Source organism: Schistocerca piceifrons, chromosome 2, assembly GCF_021461385.2.
Source record: "Schistocerca piceifrons isolate TAMUIC-IGC-003096 chromosome 2, iqSchPice1.1, whole genome shotgun sequence".
Classification (NCBI taxonomy): Eukaryota; Metazoa; Arthropoda; class Insecta; order Orthoptera; family Acrididae; genus Schistocerca; species Schistocerca piceifrons.
The window spans coordinates 924,627,637-924,654,192 of NC_060139.1; positions in this window are offsets into that span (position 1 = coordinate 924,627,637).

The window sequence follows — 26,556 nt, forward strand, 5'->3', positions numbered from 1 at the left end:
TGCAGAGCAGTGTTGTTAAATCTTGTGATCCGATCTCTAAGAACTCATAACGGAAGTTGGCCCTCACTGATTCGTTAACTGAATTGAATCTTCGCCCTAGCATCAAACAAAGTGCTATGAACTGTAGCAAGGCCATAAATGTTATGAAATTGTCAATGGCGACAGCTAAGAAGTATTTATCTTGATAATACAGAGAATGAGTAGCACAGGCAATCGTAAGAGTAACATAGAATGCTGGCATTACAGTGAGGAAAAGCCTTACTTTCTCATCACCGCGCCCTGGGCAACGTCTAAGCATTCTGTCCACACGCTGTATGTCATCAATAAATTCCACAAACGCTTTCTTGCGTTGACTAAGCAAGAGGAGGACGGACCCAGCTGTCATGAAAGTCATCAATGCGCTGATAACGACACATGGCACTATAAGGCGGTGCCAAAATTTGTCATTGATAATAGAAATCGCTTGTTGCAGTGCTCTGAAACCTAGGTAGAGAACCCCCATCATGACGGCTAGGCTGTAGGCGCATCTGCAGGTAGCGAGTGGGGAGCTGCGCCAGTGACACAGCGGAACCCCGGAAACAGCAGACAGCAGCAGCACCGGCCTCAGGTTCTTAGCGGCGGCGCTCTGTCCCCACACCCGCAGAGGCGGAGCCATGAGACTCGGTTGCCTAATGCGGACTGTCGTGGACCCAGGCGATTTAGCAGCACTGTCACTCGAGTTGGTAAATATGTTTAATGAAAGACTCTGCGTTGGTTATGTATGATGAGCAGTCGTTGCCAGAACTACGACCAGCAGGTTGTTAAGTTACATTAACACACTGTCCTTGGTATAACTTCTTGTGAAGCACGCGAATGCTTCCACTTTACTTAATCACTTACTGCTTCCTTCATTAGTTGATGACAAAATCGATTTGTGGAGGTATAATTCTTGTAATGGCCTTCTATTTCTTACTCTGTCACTGGAATTCAGAAGTCCGTTGAAATATTGTGGTAGTAACTGTCGTAACAAGTTATAAACAGATTTCAGTGCTCAATATAAATCACCAAAATAGCCATTATCTGTGTCTTTCGTGTTTCTAGATAATTTTTTGTGTATGAAAACATGGCAAGAGAGGTACTAAACCCAGCAGAACATTATGAGCTTTTAAAAACTCTAAAGAAGTTTAATGTCATATGGTATAATATTTTGGGGTAACTCTTCAAGTCAAACAAAAGTTTTCAGAGTCGAAAAGCGTGTAATACGTATTATTTGTTGAGTAAATTCACGGACATCCTGTAGAAACCTCTTCAAAGAACTGGGTGTACTAACTACTGCCTCTCAGTATATTTACTCCTTAATGAAATTTGTCCTAAATAATATATCTCTTTTTCCAACAAACAGCTCAGTTCATACATACAATACCAGGAACAAAAATGATCTGCACAAGGACTTCAGAGCACTTATTTACTTAAAAAAGGGGTCCACTACTCAGGAACACTCATCTTCAATAATTTGCCAGCAAACATAAAAAAATTTGTTACAAATAAAGATCAGTTTAAAAGGAGCCTGAAAGACTTACTAGTGGCCAACTCCTTCTACTCCATCGACGAATTTTTTAAGAGAAACAAATTATGTATTGTATATATTCATACTATTAGTATTGTTATTTCAGCTTTAAAAAAAAAAGAAAAAGAATTGACATATTCCACATCCACGAGGATCTCCTCAGCACGGATCTATGGAACGAAAAAGTAATCTAATCTAATCTGTAATTGCAATATCAGACATGATATCAGCGAATAACATACTGTGCTCCTTTTAAAAAAAGTACTATACTTTTTTTTGGAAGATGGATGAAGTGTCTCTTTGCCTTAAATCGACGCAACGTGCACCGTGACGGATGTGGAGTGGAAGGCTGGATGAGAAAAATGCGCAAGGGGACCAGTGTTCATAGTCACATACACTGACTTCATTTTGAGTCAGATTAAAATTAACGAACAAACTTCCCAGTTCATTAGAAGGCAGGTTTATAGCGCAAAAAAGTTTTTTCTATCTCCAAGACAATGAAATTTCGACTACAGTTATCGAACTGCAAAATAGTTAATAAGGAGGTAGTCAGACAATCAGCCATTTTAACTAGCCCGCCGGCCGGAGTGGCCGTGCGGTTCTGGGCGCTGCAGTCTGGAACCGAGCGCCCGCTACGGTCGCAGGTTCGAATCCTGCCTCGGGCATGGATGTGTGTACTGTCCTTAGGTTAGTTAGGTTCAATTAGTTCTAAGTTCTAGGCGACTGATGACCTCAGCAGTTAAGTCGCATAGTGCTTAGAGCCATTTGAACCATTTCTAAATAGCCCGAGGTTATCGCCACAGTAAACTGTTAGTGATTCTGTCCCACAACAAGAAATGACTCACCTTACTCAAATTACTAGGTTTTAAAGTTATCCAAAAACAATAATAATTATAAGGCTACAATTAAACAGTGTGGCTGAAGTAATTCATTATTTTACATAACACAATTGCGCTGACAATAGCTTAGGCAAAATCACTTTTTTAAATAGTTAGAAATGTTATCCCAGAACAATAATACTAAGAAAGCCGCACTTGAACAGCAGGGCTCAAATAATAATTGATCTTAGCCGCACATAATAGTAATGACAAAAGCTTCTGCAAATCAGGTTTTAAATAGTTGAAATTATTTATCCCAGAACAGTAATAACAACAAGCTGCACTAACCAGCAAGGCTCAAATAATTAATGATCTTACCCGACAAAATAAAAGGTAGGTGAATGTGAACATGGCCCGTGGCCCCGCTGAATGGCACACCAAGACCCTCGCCCACAGACGAGATACACGACGAAGCGCCACTAAACAGGATATTTGACGGAAATTTCAAGTAAAACCATATCTATAGCACATTAAGATCGGCCATGAGCGACTGATAATGGAACAGATACAATCACAGCTCCATCTAATACCACGGCAGGTTTTCCCCGACGTCTTAACAGACGTCCTATCATCCTGTCCCTTCGTCTTGTCAGTGTTTTTCTTTCGCCGGCGATTCCGCGGGAAACCTCCTCATTTATCTGTCCACCTATTTTTCAACATTCCTGTGTAGCACCACATCACAAACCCTTTGATTGTCTTCTCTTACGACTTCCCCACGATCCAAGTTTCACTTCATATTATCGTGCACTCCAACGCACACTTCAGAAATTTCTGATGTGTGTTGATGTAAAAGTAGGGTTAGTGTGATATCTTGGCTGTTGAGAGATTACCTATCAAAATTTGGTTCAGTTTATTTATATATTTCCAAAATTGTGTGTTGTCTTCGAGAACATCCCATTTTTTGGAAATCTCAGAAGTGAGGGGATGTGTAATACTTCTGGCTTAGTCAGCCATCATATTAGGCTCCAAGAAGCTGTTCCGAGAGCAGTGGAGATGCAAGAAGTATATAGATGACGGAATGTGGTGTGAGGTACCTCTGACAGATGTTAGATTCGGTACCATTCCCGTGAGAAAGACCGCCTGCATAATGCTACTGCTCTGTGATTGGCTGCTGTGTTCGGAGCAAGAGCGCCAAAACGTTAAAGTATAGTTATTATTATTAGTTACACTACTCATTGGGATGACTTCACTTTTCAATATAAATATCTCGCAACAGCTGACTATCAATCAGTCATTTTAGAATTATTAAAAACAATATAAATCAAAAACAAAGGACTGACGAAAGTGCAGACGAAGCAGTTCGGGTCACGCCTTTTCTGGTATGGCACGTGCAGTGGTTCGGGCTGTTCGTCACTCTGGATTAGGCAGTCGAGATGTTGTGGCAGGTTGTGCTTACCAGTATTCAGTATTGACACGTTCACTCTGGTAGTCATGAGGCACAGACACGTGCCACAAATAGTGTAAAGATACATTTTCGTAAACAATGTGTTTGATCATGTACTTTGCTGTATCAGAAGGTGTTGTATTAAGATCATGTAGGCTTCTCGTGTGGCTATATTAAAAAACGCGAGTGGCATCCCAAAGAAGTGATACATCATTTCAGAACAGAACCTCGCTAAAAGTCAGTTTCAGCCTCAAGATACAGAACCTACGACCTGCGTGCTGTTTTCTGCGCTGGGGACATCAACTTGAAGACAGCTGGTTAGTGAACTATAACAGAACCTTCGTATTCCACACAGTGCAGTGGAAACAACTAGGCGCCTCACGTGTACTGCATGCACAGAACAAATGTGCTCAGTGACACGTCATCTGCAGTAATGCAGAGGAAGTAAAGGAGGATGATCGTTATTAACACCAACAATCAATTCATTCACCATTTCTTGCCGTACCTTGTTCCAAGTAAAACATAAACTTTTGGAGCTTAGCCTCCAGCTCGTCTAATGAACACTTAGCCTCTGCTGGGGACAGGGAACTTGATGCGCAAGGCACCTGGCCACGATCACCGCTCTTCTCCAGCGGCGGTATGGCCGGTGCACCAGATCTCGAAGCCTCAGATGGAACAATAAACCCTCAAAGTCCGGGACCATTACGAGAGCGGTATTACTCAGTACCGAATTCAAGGCGTTGAAAGCAGCTGGTTAGTACACTCCTGGAAATGGAAAAAAGAACACATTGACACCGGTGTGTCAGACCCACCATACTTGCTCCGGACACTGCGAGAGGGCTGTACAAGCAATGATCACACGCACGGCACAGCGGACACACCAGGAACCGCGGTGTTGGCCGTCGAATGGCGCTAGCTGCGCAGCATTTGTGCACCGCCGCCGTCAGTGTCAGCCAGTTTGCCGTGGCATACGGAGCTCCATCGCAGTCTTTAACACTGGTAGCATGCCGCGACAGCGTGGACGTGAACCGTATGTGCAGTTGACGGACTTTGAGCGAGGGCGTATAGTGGGCATGCGGGAGGCCGGGTGGACGTACCGCCGAATTGCTCAACACGTGGGGCGTGAGGTCTCCACAGTACATCGATGTTGTCGCCAGTGGTCGGCGGAAGGTGCACGTGCCCGTCGACCTGGGACCGGACCGCAGCGACGCACGGATGCACGCCAAGACCGTAGGATCCTACGCAGTGCCCTAGGGGATCGCACCGCCACTTCCCAGCAAATTAGGGACACTGTTGCTCCTGGGGTATCGGCGAGGACCATTCGCAACCGTCTCCATGAAGCTGGGCTACGGTGCCGCACACCGTTAGGCCGTCTTCCGCTCACGCCCCAACATCGTGCAGCCCGCCTCCAGTGGTGTCGCGACAGGCGTGAATGGAGGGACAAATGGAGACGTGTCGTCTTCAGCGATGAGAGTCGCTTCTGCCTTGGTGCCAATGATGGTCGTATGCGTGTTTGGCGCCGTGCAGGTGAGCGCCACAATCAGGACTGCATACGACCGAGGCACACAGGGCCAACACCCGGCATCATGGTGTGGGGAGCGATCTCCTACACTGGCCGTACACCACTGGTGATCGTCGAGGGGACACTGAATAGTGCACGGTACATCCAAACCGTCATCGAACCCATCGTTCTACCATTCCTAGACCGGCAAGGGAACTTGCTGTTCCAACAGGACAATGCACGTCCGCATGTATCCCGTGCCACCCAACGTGCTCTAGAAGGTGTAAGTCAACTACCCTGGCCAGCAAGATCTCCGGATCTGTCCCCCATTGAGCATGTTTGGGACTGGATGAAGCGTCGTCTCACGCGGTCTGCACGTCCAGCACGAACGCTGGTCCAACTGAGGCGCCAGGTGGAAATGGCATGGCAAGCCGTTCCACAGGACTACATCCAGCATCTCTACGATCGTCTCCATGGGAGAATAGCAGCCTGCATTGCTGCGAAAGGTGGATATACACTGTACTAGTGCCGACATTGTCTCCATGGGAGAATAGCAGCCTGCATTGCTGCGAAAGGTGGATATACACTGTACTAGTGCCGACATTCTGCATGCTCTATGTGCCTGTGGTTCTGTCAGTGTCATCATGTGATGTATCTGACCCCAGGAATGTGTCAATAAAGTTTCCCCTTCCTGGGACAATGAATTCACGGTGTTCTTATTTCAATTTCCAGGAGTGTATGAGCCCACCTAAACGGATCGCCCTTCATGAGCTGCTTGTTTAAGAAAGCAGTAAGCTCTCCATAACTTGTGGACAAATTCCCTAAAACAGTTTCACATGCCGACAAAGCGAACTGTGCCCTTTTTTTGCCTTAGGTGGTCGTAATATGCGGATGACCTGGGAGTATGACTGATCGATCTTAATACCAGCAGCAGAGACTAGTTAGCCTTAGAAAGAAAATCCCAAGTTAGCAAAACTGACCCTAAAGTTTTTGGTGGTAAGGTCGGTCTCCTATAACCTTGCCATGACTTACCGTAAGTGTTCAACGTGTTCAGAGAAGATATACTACAGAGGATCACATCATCAAGATGGCTATAAACGAAGTTGATTTTGACATCAAGCAAAGCAAACTCCAGAAGCCTGGACAAAACTGCGGCACTAGCTCATAACGAGGAAGGGCTCCGTGTTATATTCGTTCAAATTCCAGTACATCGAAAAAGCTGTCAGCGCCTTGGAGTCTGCATGTGGAATCTGATAATATGCCTGCTCTAACTGAAGCATGGTGAAATATGATGGCCGGTGAACTAAGTAAAACGACGGTACATTCCGGAAAGAGACACTCATTCCAAAATGACTTTATGGTTGAAAGCACGGTAGATGACACCAACCTGTAGCCTGACTCATTCCCCTTAGCTTCGAAGAAGATCAGAGAGAGGTGTGGCGAAGTGAATGGTCTAATTAACCCGTCGCATAATGTTTTCTCAACAAGGTCTTCAGTTTGGGAGGGGAGATTCTGAAAGGCGACTGCGTCGATAGTCACCTTGTGAATTAAGCTTTTCCTCTCCCATGTTATCTAGACGAATCCTTGCCGTCCAATAACTGTGAATAAAGCACTTGACTGAACATTGCAATTTACATGGTTAGATCAGCCTTCTGACACTGTGAAATTGTTACTTCAACTGTGAAATTCAAGTCGACCTGTCAACACAGACACTGTTCTGGGTCTTCGTGGCACAGTTATATCATTCACACATTCAACAGGGTAATATAACAGCTATTTTTTTTATTTTCCCTTCTTTTATGTAAAGCATATTATTATACATTTTATAGATTTACTCAGTTTACTTTCTGTAACTTTGTTATAATGTTTAATTTTTTTTTTTGTAATTTTAGTCACTCATCCTGATACTTATGATGGCTAAGTTTTTACAAATATCTGTTATTTCTTTCCCCCCCCCCCCCCCCCCTACTGATCCGAAATAGTTTATAGAGATTTATGTTAACTTTAAACTTTGATTTCTCCCTTTTAGTAGTCTAGACAATGCATACATGACACAATTGTTAGATCCCTTTACTTATGTAAGGAGTGTATGTTTATGCTTCACAGTCATTTCTCTCATATCGGTGCCTTCTTGGGACTGATGACCTCAGATGTTAAGCCCCATAGTGCTCAGAGCCATTTGATCTCTCTTCAAGTGTCTTAAAACTGCCTGTGTTTGGGTCACAGGTCCGACTGGATTGAAAAAGCGTACGTCCAGTTCACTTGACCCTGTGAGAAAATACTGCTCCATCAGCACGACTTCGGTCAACAATTTGTAATTATGGGTCGTCACCCACCAACCATTAGCTGTTGTAGGATTTCAGTCAACATATTTCACGTCAACAAATTGCAGGCTTGTTCACGTCAAGCTGACAGGAGTTTCTACAAAAAATACCTTGACTTCCTCCACTGCTGAAAGTAGGAACACGTATTCATCACTTCTCAGTGTTCTGCAAGGTATTATCATCCATAAGCTGCAGTTTGCTAATCTCAAGGACGACTACCAGTACTGTATTGAAGTTCTTATAGGTGCAGACTAATATTGGCAAAAAATAATAGAGGATGACCCAGAAATACGCCTTTCTGATTCGTCAGTTCTTCTTCCTTCTAGATTTTAATGGATTTTCAGTGTATGCAGGTCAAATATTGTTTTTGTTACTGTTCGCCATGTGCACTTCAAGAAAGATTCTGCGTCCTTAGACAAGGACACTCTTCGCTTCTGGGACTTGAAATTTATGGGGATTCAAGAACAACAAGAAGGATCACTCTCACCAAAACATGCCTCCGTTTTGTAGAACTTCCTTGATGCTGGGAGGGAAGAGGATACTAAGAAAGAAAGATATGATCCTTTCTTCAAATCGTTGCAACGCGGAAAGACGTTTTACGTCGTTACAAAGAAAATTTTCTAGTATTGATAATTTTAGGGAGATGTATTAATCACAGATGTTGCCTTATATTTAGAATGAGCACGTTAAAAGGATCAACGTACCACAACACATCGAATGGTATATTCTTTCTTCTTCATAACGGAGTTCAAAAGGAGAGATCGGGAATTTCAAAATGGAGAATTTTATTAGATGTTCTTCACGATAAAACGATTCACCGTCAGTTAATGACGCACTCGATTCAGGGACGAATTTGTAGCCTGAAATACTGATAACTTCGAATTGTTTCAGGATGTATCAAAAGGCCATTGCTGGAGATGGCACTCAAGGATTCTTACAACTGCCACTGCTGTCACTGAATGAAAGGGATAGAGATGTAACGCAATTTTTCTGGTTTCGTGTCGAGAAGAAAGAAGGTGCAATTTGGCAAACTACAAATGACGTCGTCATCTATAGATGTACACGTTTAACACAAAAACTAGTACTGAGTGAATAACTTTGGGTAATCACGTCAGACATTTTGTCAGACATAATATGCTTAATCGTTTTCGTCGCAATATTTGTGCTTTTTTTCATCCTCAATATTCTAACCCAAGTATCAAATTTATCAACCGTTTTGGGCACGCTCCCACGCTATCCATCATCGATCCCTTCACTGCTACTGCTAGACCGACTCTGAAATGACGTCACTCCCCTCAGGTGTGTCCACCTGCGTTGCAAAATGGTTCAAATGGCTCTGAGCACTATGGGACTTAACATCTATGGTCCTCAGTCCCCTAGAACTTATAACTACTTAAACCCAACTAACCTACGGACATCATACAACACCCAGTCATCACGAGGCAGAGAAAACCCCTGACCGCGCCGGGAATCGAACCCGGGAACCCGGACGCGGGAAGCGAGAACGCTACCACACGACCACGAGCTGCGGACACCAGCGTTGCACGCTGTAATCATGTGAACATATCTCAGAGGTTGGCGCCAAGCAGCAGGAAAACATACCCCTCTCACGTAATCAACCGAGGTGTTTGACATTCCTCTGAACCATTTATTTTCTTTATGGTGCTTTTATAATCGAACAACTTCAACAAAGGAGAACTGAGTTCAAGGGAAATGTAGATATTCATTCATTCACATGTAAATAATTTTAGTATTGGTACATTACAAGAAACGTAAGATATACATGCTCTACAAGAATATTGTCACCTTACTTATCCCTCCCCTTATAACTAAAGGAAATTATCTTTAAAAATTAAGATTGTTTATAGACATTTGTGACAGTTCAAGTTCTGAAACAAACGAAACCTTTTATTCTGAACTTCACACAACATGATGGAAAAACCGGAAAACTCAATTAAATTACACTTGAAAGAAACCGTAGAAATCATTAAAATTACACATATTTCAGTGACTGTGCCTGACCAGAAACTATTCTATATAACCTAACTTCTGTACCCAAAGAACTCGTGCACTAGAGTAAAACTTCCATTGTAGTTGTAAACACAAAATTCGTGATTTGAGGCTAGCTTACTTAATCATCAATAAACATGGCGCAAACTATTTGATAAAAAATTAACACTTACAAAATCTTCATGAAAATGCTGTTGATTCTGAGGCGTAGGTACTCATGATTTATGCAATCTGGTGGTAATGTTATGGCCTTCAGCTAAATCCTCGTCCCAAATGTTTATAAACTCTTCATAATTTGTGTTTAAAACTGGATATGCTCACGCATCCACTGCAGGTAAAGCAGGAAACAGAAGAAACGGAATTAGAAAAAAAGAAAAATGGTTCAAATGGCTCTAAGACTATGGGACTTAACATCCGAGGTCATCAGTTCCCTAGAACTTAGAACTACTTAAACCTAACTAACCTAAGGACATCACACACATCCATGCCCGAGGCAGGATTCGAACCTGCGACCGTAGCAGTCGCGTGGTTCCGGACTGAAGCGCCTACAACCGCTCGGCCACCGCGGCCGGCCGGAATTAGTAAAAACCCAACTATACAAAGTGGTGTACACTATATCATAATTCTCATTAATTATAACATGTTCAATTTCGCATATTCATACACTGCAAGCAGCAGGAATTTTTAACAAAACTATCACTCCCACAAAAATATAAGTATATTTAAGATAAAACCCAAATACTGCAAAATTCCCACATCATGGGGCAAAAGGACGTAATGTTAATCAAAAATTTGAAAAATGTAAACATGTAAACATTCTCCACAGGCACTACTATACCGTTGGTATCGACTGACCGTTGTGCCATCCTCTGCAAATAATGTCACTAGACGTAGTATGGAGGGGCGTGTGGTCAGAACACCCTTCATCTGCGCGTTGTCAGTTTTAGTGACCTTGGGGCTACCCTGGCAAGTAGCTCCTTACTTGCCTCACGAAGTTGAGTTCACCCCATTCCAGTCCTTCCACGATGGAGAAATCCCTGGCTCTGCTGGGAATGGAACCTGGGGCCTCTGCAGGGCAACCATCCACGCTGACCGCTCATCCAGTGAAGATATATATCGAGATTGCAGCTCAAAACTGCCGTTCCAAATTTTACTCCTGAAATGAAATGACGTCAGAAGTATGGTATTTACTTATATCATCAGGGAACATAGCGCTTCCATTTCCACAAAATTTGGAGGAGGAATACTTTGCACTTGTACAGGATCTTTACATATGCTACAGAAATTCATATTTTTAATTGTAAGTTTATTGGAAAAGTTATGGGTTTTCAGTAAATACACAAATAACGAAACCCTCTTGTTCTTCCCTTCATAGGCCTTGCAGCGACGACACACTGATGCCGTCACGTCAATAGTAGGGCCGACATTCAGTGAAGTCATCCAAAGACCTTGTTGAAGAAAGTTTTTGATATGAAGATTTCCGTTCCTCTATCGTCATCTTAACTGTTCGCTATCCTCTTTCCACAGTAGCACATTTAAATTTCAAACGTTAGTTGAATTTTTTTAGTTTTCAGATTTCATCTTCCCCTTTGGCTCAGCTCCAGCATAACTTGTAAATCGATGATAAAGTGCGATGCATATCCTGACGTTTTGAGACTTCTTCTGGATCACTGTGATCACATAGCTCAGTTTCTACTCGTTTCTGTTAGACTCGCATATCCTCTCAATACAAATGTTCTGGCGCTACTGTTTTCACAATATTGGCGATTTTCAAACTTGCTACTCGTCCTTGTAAATCTGTTTTGTGCTGAACCAAAAAAACTACCAATTTCTTCAGATAAATATTCAAAGTCTTCTTATCCATACCACAAAAATGAACACTTCAGTTTGCTGTTCTGGTATTCCTTAATCCAAAACACCATTTTTTACCATTGATCCAAAACACGACGCTTTCACTGCTTACATCTATTCTTCCTTTATGTATGTGGTGTCTCTTATTTCGGACAACACTTTTCTGTACTTAACACTCCATGTTGTTGTTGTTGTTGTAGTCTTCAGTCCAAAGACAGATGTGATGCAGCTCTCCATGCTACTCTGTCCTGTGCAAGCCTCTTAATCTCCTAGTACCTACTGCAACCTACATCCTTCTGAATATGCTTAATGTATTCATCTCTTGGTCTTCCTCTGCAATTTTTACTCTCGACGCTTCCCTCCAATACTAAATTCGTGATCCCTTGATGCCTCAGAATTTGCTCTACCAACCGATCCCTTCTTCTAGTCAGGTTGTGCCACATAGCTCTCTTCTCCCCAATTCTATGTGGTACCTCCTCATTACTTACGTGATCTACCCATCTAACCTGCAGCACTCTTCTGTAGCACCAAATTTCAGAAGTTTCTCTTCTCTTCATGACTAAATTGCGCATCAACCAGGTTTCACTTCCACACATGGCTACACTCCGTACAAATACTTTCAAAAAGTACTTAACGACACTTAAATCTATACTCGGTGTTAATAAATCCCTCTCCTTCAGAAGAGCATTTCTTGCCATATCCAGTCTTCATTTTATATCCTCCCTACGTCGACCAACATCAGATATTCCGCTTCCCAGATATCAAAACCCATCTACTACTTCAAGTGTCTTGTTTCCTAATCTGACACCCTCAGCATAGATTGTTTTAATTCGACTACATTCCATTATTCTCGTTTTGATTTTGTTGATAATGATCTTGTATGCTCCGTGGTCTAGGGGTAGCGTCTTTGATTCATAATCAAAACTCCTTCGGTCCCGGGTTCGATCCCCACCACTGCTTAAATTCTGATAAGTAATCAGCATTGGCGGCCGAAGACTTCCGGCATAAGAAGTCAGCATCATTCTGCCAACGGCCTTGTCAAAGAGGGCGGAGGAGCGGATAGAGGTTCAGGGCACTCTCTTGTCCTAGGGGTGGGAAATTGCCCCTAAAGGAGGAAGAATCAGCAATGATCAACGACATGAGGATGCAGAAGGCAATGGAAAACACTGCATTAAAGACACGTAACGTGTATCCACAGGACATGTGGCCTGTAATTGAAGAAGTGTCATGATGATCTCTCCATTGGCAAAAGATTCCGGAATAGTCCCCCATTCGGACCTCCGGGAGGGGACTGCCAAGGGGGAGGTTACCATGAGAAAAAGATTGAATAATCAGCGAAAGGATAACGTTCTACGAGTCGGGGCGTGGAATGTCAGAAGCTTGAACGTGGTAGGGAAACTAGAAAATCTGAAAAGGGAAATGCAAAGGCTCAATCTAGATATAGTAGGGGTCAGTGAAGTGAAGTGGAAGGAGGACAAGGATTTCTGGTCAGATGAGTATCGGGTAATATCAACAGCAGCAGAAAATGGTATAACAGGTGTAGGATTCGTTATGAATAGGAAGGTAGGGCAGAGGGTGTGTTACTGTGAACAGTACAGTGACGTGGTTGTTCTAATCAGAATCGACAGCAGACCAACACCGACAACGATAGTTCAGGTATACATGCCGACATCGCAGGCTGAAGATCAACAGATATAGAAAGTGTATGAGGATATTGAAAGGGTAATGCAGTATGTAAAGGGGGACGAAAATCTGATAGTCATGGGCGACTGGATTGCAGTTGTAGGGCAAGGAGTAGAAGAAAAGGTTACAGGAGGATATGGGCTTGGGACAAGGAATGAAAGAGGAGAAAGACTAATTGAGTTCTGTAACAAGTTTCAGCTAGTAATAGTGATTACCCTGTTCAAGAATCACAAGAGGAGGAGGTATACTTGGAAAAGGCCGGCAGATACGGGAAGATTTCAATTACATTACATCATGGTCAGACAGAGATTCCGAAATCAGATACTGGATTGTAAGGCGTACCCAGAAGCAGATATAGACTCAGATCACAATATAGTAGTGATGAAGAGTAGGCTGAAGTTAAAGACATTAGTTAGGAAGAATCAATACGCAAAGAAGTGGGATACGGAAGTACTAAGGAATGACGAGATACGTTTGAAGTTCTCTAACGCTGTAGATACAGCAATAAGGAACAGCGCAGTAGGCAGTACAGTTGAAGAGGAATGGACATCTCTAAGAAGTTCCATCCCAGAAGTTGGGAAGGAAAACATAGGTACAAAGAAGGTAGCTGCGAAGAAACCATAGGTAACAGAAGAAATACTTCAGTTGATTGATGAAAGGAGGAAGTACAAACATGTTCCGGGAAAATCAGGAATACAGAAATACAAGTCGCTGAGGAATGAAATAAATAGGAAGTGCAGGGAAGCTAAAACGAAATGGCTGCAGGAAAAATGTGAAAACATCGAAAAAGATATCATTGTCGGAAGGACAGACTCAGCATACAGGAAAGTCAAAACAACCTTTGGTGACATTAAAAGCAACGGTGGTAACATTAAGAGTGCAACGGAAATTCCACTGTTAAATGCAGAGGAGAGAGCAGATAGGTGGAAAGAATACATTGAAAGCCTCTATGAGGGTGAAGATTTGTCTGATGTGTTAGAAGAAGAAACAGGAGTCAATTTAGAAGAGATAGGGGATCCAGTATTATAATCGGAATTTAAAAGAGCTTTGGAGGACTTACGGTCAAATAAGGCAGAAGGGATAGATAACATTCCATCAGAATTTCTAAAATCATTGGGGGAAGTGGCAACAAAACGACTATTCACGTTGGTGTGTAGAATATATGAGTCTGGCGACATACCATCTGACTTTCGGAAAAGCATCATCCACACAGTTCCGAAGACGGCAAGAGCTGACAAGTGCGAGAATTATCGCACAATCAGCTTAACAGCTCATGCATCGAAGCTGCTTACAAGGATAATATACAGAAGAATGGAAAAGAAAATTGAGAATGCGCTAGGTGACGATCAGTTTGGCTTTAGGAAAAGTAAAGGGACGAGAGAGGCAATTCTGACGTAACGGCTAATAATGGAAGCAAGGCTAAAGAAAAATCAAGACACTTTCATAGGATTTGTTGACCTGGAAAAAGCGTTCGACATTATAAAATGGTGCAAGCTGTTTGAGATTCTGAAAAAAGTAGGGGTAAGCTATAGGGAGAGACGTGTCATATACAATATGTACAACAACCAAGAGGGAATAATAAGAGTGGACGATCAAGAACGAAGTGCTCGTATTAAGAAGGGTGTAAGACAAGGCTGCAGCCTTTCACCCCTACTCTTCAATCTGTACATCGAGGAAGCAATGATGGAAACAAAAGAAATGTTCAGGAGTGGAATTAAAATACAAGGTGAAAGGATATCAATGATACGATTCGCTGATGACATTGCTATCCTGAGTGAAAGTGAAGAAGAGTTGAATGATCTGCTGAACGGAATGAACAGTCTAATGAGTACACAGTATGGTTTCAGAGTAAATCGGAGAAAGACGAAGGTAATGAGAAGTAGTAAAAATGAGAACAGCGAGAAACTTAACATCAGGATTGATGGTCACGAAGTGGTTGAAGTTAAGGAATTCTGCTACCTAGGCAGTAAAATAACCAATGACGGACGGAGCAAGGACGACATCAAAAGCAGACTCGCTATGGCAAAAAAGGCATTTCTGGCCAAGAGAAGTCTACTAATATCAAATACATTGTATGGTAGTGAAACATGGACTGTGGGAAAACCGGAACAGAAGAGAATCGAAGCATTTGAGATGTGGTGCTATAGACGAATGTTGAAAATTAGGTGGACTGATAAGGTAAGGAATGAGGAGGTTCTATGCAGAATCGGAGAGGAAAGGAATGTGTGGAAAACACTGATAAGGAGAAGGGACAGAATGATAGGACATCTGCTAAGACATGAGGGAATGACTTCCATGGTACTAGAGAGAGCTGTAGAGGGCAAAAACTGTAGAGGAAGACAGAGATTGGAATACGTCAAGCAAATAATTGAGGACGTAGGTTGCAAGTGCTACTCTGAGATGAAGAGGTTAGCACAGGAAAGGAATTCGTGGCGGGCCGCATCAAACCAGTCAGTAGACTGATGACCAAAAAAAAAAAAAATCCTCTTTTCACGACACTGTCCATTTCGTTCAACTACTCTTCCAAGTTCTCTGCTGTCCCTGCCAGAATTAAAATGTCACTGCGAAACCTCGATGTTTTTATTTACTCTTCCTAGGCTTTAATTGCTGCTCCAAATTTTTCTTTTGTTACTGCTTGATCAATACATCAGGGATAAGCTACAATCCTGTCTCACTCCCTTCTCAACAACTGCTTCCCTTCCGTGCTCCTCGACTCTTACATTTAGTTTCTGCACAAATTGTAAATAGCCTTTCGCTCCCTGTATTTTATCCCTGCCATCTTTAGAATATGAAAGAGAGTATTCCAGTGAACATTGTCAAAAGCTTTCTCTATCTCTACAAATGCCATAAACGTAGGTTGGAATTTAGTAACCTATCTTCTAAGAGAAGATGTGGGTCAGTATTGCATCACGTGTCCCTACATTTCTCCAGAATCCAAACTGATCCTCCTCGTAGTCGGCTTCTACCAGTTTTTCCATTCTTCTGGAAATGATACGTTTTAGTGTTTTGCAGCCATGACGTATTAAACTGCTCGGTAACTTACACAACTTTCAACACCTGCTTTCTTTGGTATTGGAATTATTTTATTCTTCATAAAGGCTGATGGTATTTTGTCTGTCTAGTACACTTTGCTCAACAGATAGACGACTTGTGCCATGGCTGACTCTCCAAAGGCTATCAGTAGCCCTAACGGAATGCTGTCTACTCCTGGGGCCTTATTTCGACTTACGTCTTTCAGTATTTTGGGAAATTCCTCACACAGCATCATATCTACCTTCTTATCTTCATCTGCATCCTTTACCATTTCCATAATATTGCCCTCAGATACGTCTCCATTGTATAGATCCTCTGTGTACTCCTTCCACTTTTCTGCTTTCCCTTCCTTGCTTAGGTCCGGTTTTCCATCTGATCTCTGGAATTCATGCAGTTAGTTCTCTTTTCTCAAAGATCTCTCTAATTTCCCTGTTGGCAGTTTCTATCTTATCCCTACAGATATGTGCTTCTATATACTTACATTTGTCCTCCAGCCACTCCTGATTAGTCATTTTGCACTTCCTTTCTATTCCATTTTTAGGCATTTGTATTCCCTTTCACCTGCTTCATTTGTTGTATTTTTATATTTTCTCCTTTCATTGATTAAATTCAATATCTCTTGTGTAACCCAAGGATTTGTACTAGGTCTTGTCTTTTTGTCTACTTGATGTTATCCTGCCTTCACTATTTAACCTCTTAATGCTGTTATTCCTTTGATCTGTTCTTGTCGATCGTTCTCTAATGCTCCATTTGAAACCCTCTACAACCTCTGGTTCATTCATTTTATCTACGTTCCATCTCCTTAAAATCCTGCTTCTTTTTAGTTTCTTCAGTTTAATCTGCAGTTCAGAACCAATAAATTGTGGTCAGACTACACATCAGTCCCTGGAAATGTCTTACAATTTAGAACCTACTTCCGAAATCTCTGAATTACCGCTATATAATCAATCTGAAAACTTGCAGTGCCTCCAAGTCTCTTCCACGTATATAACATTCTCTCTTGATTCTTAAACCATGTGTTCCCTGTGATTTAATTATGCTCTGTGCAAAATTCTACTTGATAGCTCTTCTTTCATTTTTTCCCTCTTCTGTACAAATTCACCTACTACTTTTCCTTCTCTTCCTTTTCCTTCTATGAAATTCCAATCTCTCATAACTATTAAATTTTCATCTGCCTTAACTCTCTGAATAATTTCTTTCATATCATCATACATCTTCTCAATCTCTTCCTCATCTGCGGAACTAGTTGGCATATAAACTTGTACTACTGTGGTGGATGTGGTCTCCATGTCTATCTTGGCTAGAATAATGCGTTCACTCTGCTGTTCATAGTAACTTATCCGCCTTACTATTTTTTATTCATTATTAATACTGCTCCTGCGTAATCCGTATTAGATTTTGTATTTATAGACCTCTGTTCACCTGACCAGAAGTCCTGTTCCTCCTGCCATCGAATATCAATTATTCTCACTGTATCCAACTATAACCTATCGATTTCTTTTTTAAATTTTCTAACCTACCTGCCTGATTAAGGAATGTGACGTTCCTCGTTCCAATCAGTAGACCTGCAGTTTTGTTTCTCCTGATAACGACGTCTTCCTGAGTAGTCCGGCCTGGAGATCCAAATGGGGGGGACTATTTTACCTTCAGAATATTTTCCCCAATAGGATGCCATCATCAGTTAACCATACAGTAAAGCTGCATGCCCTCGGGAAAATTACTTCTATAGCTTACCCTTGCTCTCAGCGTTGTATTGTATTGTACTGTATGTTAACCGTTGGCCTAGAAACGACGGAGAGGCTCCGTTCCCGCCGCAGCCTCAGTGGTCCACAACCCCACGAAGACTACAGAAGTCCTCTTCAACCCTCCGCCGCCCACACCAAACCACTCTTTCCGGGTTATTGTGTGGTTCGCCCCTCCCCCCCCCCCCCCTCCCCGCCTGCCCAGGGAACGTCTCACACCAGACGAGTGTAGCCCCTATGTTTGCGTGGTAGAGTAATGGTGGTGTACGTGTACGTGGAGAACTTGTTTGCGCAGCAATCGCCAACATAATGTAGCTGAGGCGGAATAAGAAGAACCAGCTTGTATTCGCCAAAGCAGATGGAGAACCGCCTAAAAACCATCCACAGACTAGCCGGCTCACTAGACCTCGGGCGGACGGATTCGTGCCGGGGACCAGGCGCTCCTTCCCAGTCCGGAAAGCCGTGTGTTAGACCGAATGGCTAACTGGGCGGGCTTGCTTTCAGCATACTATGCTCGGATCTCTATAAACTTTTCTTTCTCCTTTCAGTACTTCCATTACAAGGCTGGTGTGATGTGGCTCTATTTCAAAGTTTACTGCACACATGACTGGATCAGTTATTGAAATGGGGGATAGTGTTTTATCTGCACGTAGCACAGGAGGTTGCATTCCAACATTACTGAGTTTTGGATCTTACCTTGTCCACTTTTCAGGCCTGTTGTAAAAATGATCGTCTCCTCGATAACCGTTCCGATTCCTAATCTAATCGTCACTAAATCTATTCCACTTATTCTTTTTACCTGTGATATAATTATTTCACAACTTTAAATTCTGGTGTGACTGTTCAGAAATTCTTTCAGGCGGAAAGTGGTCCCTGTTATCGGTACAGTTACCGTCAGTTTGACTACGATTCTACAAATCCTCCAATGTGGAAATTAATCGTTCTCTTCTGCATGTGATGGCAGTTGCCTGTACGTGCTGTGGCTGCTTGGAACCAATAAGCGATTCAAATTCTTCACTTGCAGTGTCTGGGACGAAAGCAATTTTCTTTAATGGCATTTAAAGAATTCAGCCATGGTTTCATATTTGTCCCCGTAAGGATAATTACAAACATTGAATATCTCAGCCTTCTCTTCAGACTGTCGACTTCGTGAACAGAATCTTACTAGAAATTTCACTCGGAATTCCTCTGAAGTATGGAAATTTTGATCCACGGATTATTTTGGAGCGTCGTGGATCCATCTATATGGTATCAGATAAGATCAAGCTTTCTACCTTCCATCTGATTTGATGTAAGTACACTGTCGACCTGACTCAGTCCTAGTACTGGATGAATCATTCCCTCACTGCTGCATGTAAACATCACTGATGTTACCAAGATTTGTACCTGTCAATTTGTTGATCATCACATGCATTATCTGCATATTTAGTTCAGCGGTGGTATTGAAAAAAAATTCTTTCTGTCTGAATGGCGTCCACATCAGGAACTTGACTCAACTTATTCCTGAAATTCGCAGAACTGTTCTCACTATATAATTCGATCTAGAATCTTACAACCGAGGTTAAGTGTTTATATCTTCCTGTCTGGCTCCTTAACGTGTTGCTGTCTCCTCTGATATTCAGCATTGTCTGCAAATGCTCCTGTTTCCACAGGAGTGTGTGCCAAATGGTATTCTCGACCTGTGTTGGAACTTCCTTTGCACGCTTTGTAGTTCTTTCGTTGAACCAGAGAACTGAAATATTAATAGAGTCTACCAAATAGTAAAAGTAATACAGAATTTTGTTTGCTGTAGATGCCGCGTCAGTTGCTAACAACAGATGTGAGTGTTGAAATACATACAGATACAATGTCGTATAGTTCAGTCAGTCTTTAACACGACTATTCCGTAGATAACGAGCGCCGGCCGCTACGAAAGTCTGTGAATCTTATTAAATTGGAACCACACAAAATGGCCTCTGTGCATCGACGTTTGAACACCGGAGAGGGGATGCTTGCACTTCATTGGCTACGGCGTGTGTGTTCGTGGCAGCGCCGTCAGGCGTCATTAGAAGTTGCGGCGTGACTGGCGACGCACGTATTTTGAAGTGCGGGCTGCAGGATAACGGCTGATACCTCATTCTGGTCCCGCATATCGCACAGTTTCTGCAATTATTCGCTGACGTCAGTGAATTGCTGCTTTACATTACCTTCAGCAATCTTAAGAAATTTCTCTAATGAAGTAGATCATCCTTCATGTTTAGCACCTTATACTACTTAATGCTGAATTTTACTGTCTATTTGACTTATATTTTCACTTTGTCATTTTTGTAATGGAAAGTTCAATCGTATTTTGCTATTCAGTAAAATTTGTCCTGAATCAATTTTGTTCGAGAAATCTTTCGTCTAAAGTTGCTTTTGTGCAGTTTCGCATCGTCTGTCACACTGTTCATACTGTCTTTGTGGAAATTCACCTTGTCTGTCACCCTGTTTTTAAGTTATTTGTAAAAGTAACTGGAACTGGTCAGCTGTAAATTGTCTACCTGGCGTGTCATGCACCTTGTACATCAATGGATGTATTTGCATGGCACACCGACTGAGAAAAGACGTCTGTACTCTTCACCAACACCAGCCTTATAAATAAACAGTTCTGCACCCGAAGATGTTGGTGTGATGCATCGAAACACGTCGTGGCAAAATAAACAACTGATTCTCGTAGAAACTGTTTTATATGTCTTGATCAACTAGTGCAACCCTCATAATACAGTCCCTTGTGGAAGAAATATTCATTCGTTTCAGCACGTTACAATCCTCATGAAACACTTCTGGTTTATAATGATCTGGGTACTTAAAATGATTTTGCAATTTATGATGCTTGTGCTGTTTTCCATTGCAGGATGTCTGTAATTAATTTATGACCTTCAATTACAAGAAGCAAAGATAGCTTCTCAGATTATAAATAAAAACCTATAGCGTATTCACATTGTCTTCCTTCACTAGCAATTAATACTTGCAATAAACTTAAACGAAAAATAGACTGACACTATCACTTTTGTTTTTTTGCTATGACATGAGATACACATCTTGCCAATTCTCACAACGTGGTTTATATCTGAGGTTTTCGTCGATGTACTTACTGCAGAAAGTTGATCGTACCGTTACATAGTTTTTGCTTGGGAATTGCTCTCTGCCCCTTAGAGGTTTTCAGAGACATCGCTCGCATATGAAACTGGTGAAACATTTGGTCGGGACCCGCTGGGTCCCCGAGGCACACTCCGTCAGCGGTCAGTACCTGTCACACGCGTAATAAACTTGGTTCTGAAATAAATTCAAACATCATGCCTTGTTACGCGAAAGCTTTGTGTAACACGACGACGGAAATGTTAGTTTCCGTGATACGCTACACTCCTAGCGGGAAGTGTATTCTAGCTAAGCGATCCGGGTTTCATGAATGGTTATAAATGTGTAACTCAGAACAGTAACGAAGTAACTTTGAATCACTAGATTCGATATCACAGACTGTGATATATCTCATTTTAGCAGTCTTCGTATCTACCTCCAAGATTCTTTCTTTAGAGTAAGAGCTTACAGCATTACATGTATGACGTAATCAGCTGCGTGACGTACCAGTAGCAGATGGTATCTTTCTCGTGGAGAAGACCGCCAGAATTGTAGTCTGTTAATGTGACCGGCTAATATGTCTGGAGGCTGGGAGCAAAAATGATTACTTTCTTTCATTAACATTTTAATGACAGTGAATTAAACTTGCTTAACAGGTTTCTCTAACAAGGGGAGGCCGCCAATTGTGAAATTCAGATTCGATTCATACTGTGCATAATAAAAGCTCATGGCCAGAGGTGTAATATGGCAAAGCACCAATATGCACTTCTCAGCCGTTGTCGAGAAAATCGACAGTTAAAAGAAAGCGTTGCGGTGAAATACTCTCTACGATTAATAGTTTGACACAGCGTCGTGGCGCAGCGGTATGCGCTCGAGTTCGTATTCCGAAGGTTGCCGGATCGAATCTCGTGCCATGCAACTCTTTTTTATTATTTGCTTTTTGTAATTCAAATGTACACACACACACCCGGCAATCAGTTGTAACAATTATGCATATAATAAGTTGTTGAAGGTCGTTTGTCGTGGAAAAATAAAACTTGAAATAAAACACAATATCACAAATAATATTCAAGTGGATACAATTTATTGATAAGTTCGGTATACACTCGCACATAATTAACAATTAGTGACCAGAAGTAGCTGGAGTATCGCACGAACCAGAGTGATAGTCATCATAGAAACATGGAGAGCAGAAAACAGCACGACATCGAGCACATCTGATAAACGGTGCGTTTTTGCAAGAACAATTGTTTTTTTAAATTATCTGTTGGGAAGCACACCTGATTGACATTCGTATCGTGTCGTATCGTATCGTATCGTATCATATCGGCAAAAATCGGAGAAGACAATTGGTGGTGGACGATGGATTGGATATATATATATATATATATATATATATATATATATATATATATATATATATATATATATATATATATGTATAATGTGTGTGTGTATATACATTTGAATTACAAAAAAACAAATAATTAAAAAAAAGTTGCATGGCGCGAAATTCGAGCCGGCTACCTTCGGATTACGAACCCGAGCGCTTACCGCTGCGCCACGACACTGTAGCAAACTATTAATCGTAGAGAGTATTTCACCGCAACGGTTTCTTTTAACTGTCGATTTTCTCAACAACGGCTGAGAAGTGCATCTAGGTGCTTTGCCACATTACACCTCTGGCCATGAGCTTTTATTATGCACAGTATGAATCGAATCTGAATTTCACAATTGGCGGCCTCCCCTTGTAAGTAGAAAACTGTTCTCTACTTATTTCTAAAATCAGAATTACATGGGAAAATAAAAACAAGAGGTTAATGAAAAGTCAGATGAAGCTATTCTGTGCCTTTTGAGCCCCGCCTAGACTACGTTTCCAAGCCAAGTAGCGCCGCTGCCCAATCAGATCGGAAAGCGTAGTCGTTGGAGACAGACGTGTTGTCCAAGGGCGTGGACAGTTATATTACAATTTTATTGCACTTCGGTAAAGCGTTAACGACGTCGGAAGGGTCAGTAATGATGGACAGACGTGTTATCGGGCACCGACAGTTACATTGTAATTTACGAAAATACAGTAAAGTGTTAACCAGATCAAAAGTGGCGGTCATGGGGCACGGACGCTTTGTCTGGTGCTGTCGGTTGCATCTCACATTTTAACAAAAATGTCAAGTCTCGATCAATTTAAATACAAGTAAACTGTAATCAAGTATTTGTGCTGAGAAAGAAAGTTTGTGAATTTATAAATAGCTTCTGAAGTGTTGAAAACACGGTGCTTCAGTTTGTAATTTGCAGTAGCTCCTGTTCTGATAAAATAAATAAGTGTAGAACACATTATTTATATAACATCAGTTTCTCACTAACAGTCCACTACAGCCTAAAGACAACGGATCTATGACCTACGTCTTGCTGTCTGCTCAGGAGACACATTTAGAGGAATGCAGGTTGGTCAAACTTAACAGAACTCTGTACATTTCACTCAGGATGGTGAAAGCAACTAGGCACGTAGTGTGTCATGCATTCTCAAAACAAATGGGATTATTAACACATCGTCTGCGGCAACACATAAGAGGTTTATATGACATTCATAAACATATTATTAAGCTGTAAATTATTGTAAAAGTCACATTAGCATTTTGTTAACAAACCTCCAAAAAATATAAATCATGAAAATCCCATGAATACCTTTGAAAAATAAGCCAAACAAGTTGTAATATTGCTCATAAATAATTGCGAAGTTAAGTAAGTTTACTCGAGACTTCTGAAATGATGCAGTATGAGGAGTTCCAGAACGCGAATAAGAGATCCTGTCATCAAACAACTGTTAAATTTGAAATTGCCAATAAATTCTGATACAGCTCCACTGACAAAATAAATACTTTCTTCCGATTGGTCGGAGCCAGAAACACAGCGGCGGCCGCCACAACTTACGCATGTTTTATGAATTTCAGCTTCTGCACCGTGAAATGCTCTAACAACGAAATACACGTATACAGCAACCTCCAGAAAAGACATAAAGGTGCACATAATGGCAAACAAAAGCAAAAATTGTCGAAGTGGAGAATAGGTGGTTTCTATGAAATCCTAAAACTAACAGTGTAAACACAGGAACTTGAATTTAGCTTCTTCAAGTCGACATTTTTTGAAAACGTATCTGATGAATTAAATGAAAATAAAATCCTATTGAAAATGGTTCGAACTGCTTTCAGTCTTTCATGAGAGTCAGTTTTATAGTAATGTGGAAATACGTTACATATCTGAACGTGACATAAAGGGTACTTATATTCAAACTCGCTACTAGAGCCAGTGTGGACGGACAACAATTTACGGTAAAGATACCAAACATTGAATGAATGATGTACAGATAGTGTGCTGCATAATTTGAATTTTTAATAGTGTTATACTAGCGTTAGTATCGTGACTTGCAATTACACGCCCGTGCCGGTTCGGCGACGTAAGGACAAAAGGCAAGAACCGGTGTGCTGTACAGTTTTAGGCAGGTAACATGGATCTGCACAAGGTGAGATGGATTTTACCTATAAAGCTCTTTTATCAAAACAACAGCGATAGTGCTACTGCTGTTCGTGAGTTCCGACGCGTTAAAGGAATACAGAGAGGTCCTCTTTCCGCACCGGGAAAGAACATGATTCGCAAGTTTGAAATAACTCGCGTGTTGGGAGAGGCCGACAGGCAATTGCACAATAAATAGTTGAAGTTACTGTTGCCATGGGTGAGAATGCTGGACGCACTGTCCGATCTCGAAGCAGTACATAAGCTGCGTCATGACAGCCGAATGGTCCATATTCCACCGTTGTTTCGGGCAGCTGTGGAACAACCTCTTCTTCAGTTCCAGGCTGTCGCGGACGTAGATGGTCGTCACACTGAACAACGTTTGTAACCTGTAACGTAACATGGTATGCAATAAAAAAACGTTACCCTCACATGCAGGCATTACATAATGTTACTTACAGGAGTTTATTCGTTATTTCTCTTCTGCATGTCCTCATCAATTTTCTACAAAGTTTCATTATCATACGATTACTCTCGTTTTTTATGGGGGCCCTCTCAAGCAGAAAAAGTATAATAACTGTAACCGGGCTGCGTCATTTACGGCGGGGAAGTAGTGGTGAAGCTGTAGCGAGTCCGTTAATATGGAAATAAAAATGTTCCTGTTAAGGTATGTGTAATTCGTACAGTGACGATAACATTCGTCTGCTGACTCCCGATGGATATGGGCTAGCTGGAAGCAGTTAGTAGTATACTTCATTTGTGTTCGCATCTGTACTGCGACGGCATTTTTAGCACACGACGGAATTATTCCTGCCGTGTTCAATTTTTTAAGTGTGAAAATCACACCAGCCCGCGGAATACGAAAATGCGGTAGGTCCGTTTTTGTCTCACGCGTCACATTCTCACATTAATACAGTATTCGAAATGTAAGTGTACGCCAGTATTTAGCATATTTTGCGTTCCCACACATACACACCCACACCCACCCACCCACCCACACACACACACACACACACACACACACACACACACACACACACACGCTCGACTCCCTCACTGCGGTACCATTAGTTAGTCTCTCCTTCGCTTTCTCCTACGATTCCCATTTTCGTCATTACATTTACCGCAGTTATCATAAAAAATTTTGTAAAGTCAATGTATTACATACCCAAAAAACAACAAAAACGTATTATAACGTAATAATAGCCATTCACAGTTATACATTTTACTGTAAAACTAACACGTGAAACTGCAAAGACTTTATAATTTAGCCATATTCCAGTTTCGCAAAAAGTGAAGAGAAAGTAGCACTCTTAACAATGTCTTCCCATGCACATCTAGCTGCAAACCCAGTGACAATCGGTATAACGATGAAAGTGAAACCTGTCACAGTTCCTTCATCTCCACGACGAACTAGCCTTATGTCAGTGGGACAGTTAAAAACAACAGTGGGTTACATAATTGGGCATAGCGAAAAACCCCTTTGTTCACCTAGTCTAAGGAAAGAATAGAAATCTAGGACAAGGAACGATTGTCTTGAGCTTATATAGTGAGTATTTAGAGAGTTACTTACTTTCTCGCTTCCCCGATGGTTCTCGATTCTGTTGTACAGACTACTATATGACCTTTTCGGCATGCGTTAAACACTAGTAAAACGAATGTCTCAATACAGTCTCCCGGTTACTACGCTGGAGAATTCATTTCAGGCAAGATGTGTGAAGTACTAGAAAACGCAAAGACTTGCCACTGTTCGTGCATTATTATGGTAAGGAATATGTTTGGTGCTTGCGAGAATAAGACAACTGAAGGAAGTAAACAAATCAACTCGTCTAAATGCAATCTGTGTTCTGTAGGTGTAATGAACAACTACTGCCTCAGCGGAGTAGGAGCTACCTATATACCTACATCCCTGCCGCCTACATCGCGAATCATTGTCTTACGTATCAGCTGGTTTGGTGTAAGGGATTCGGGCAATAGCTTGGAAACAACTTATAGCTCTTA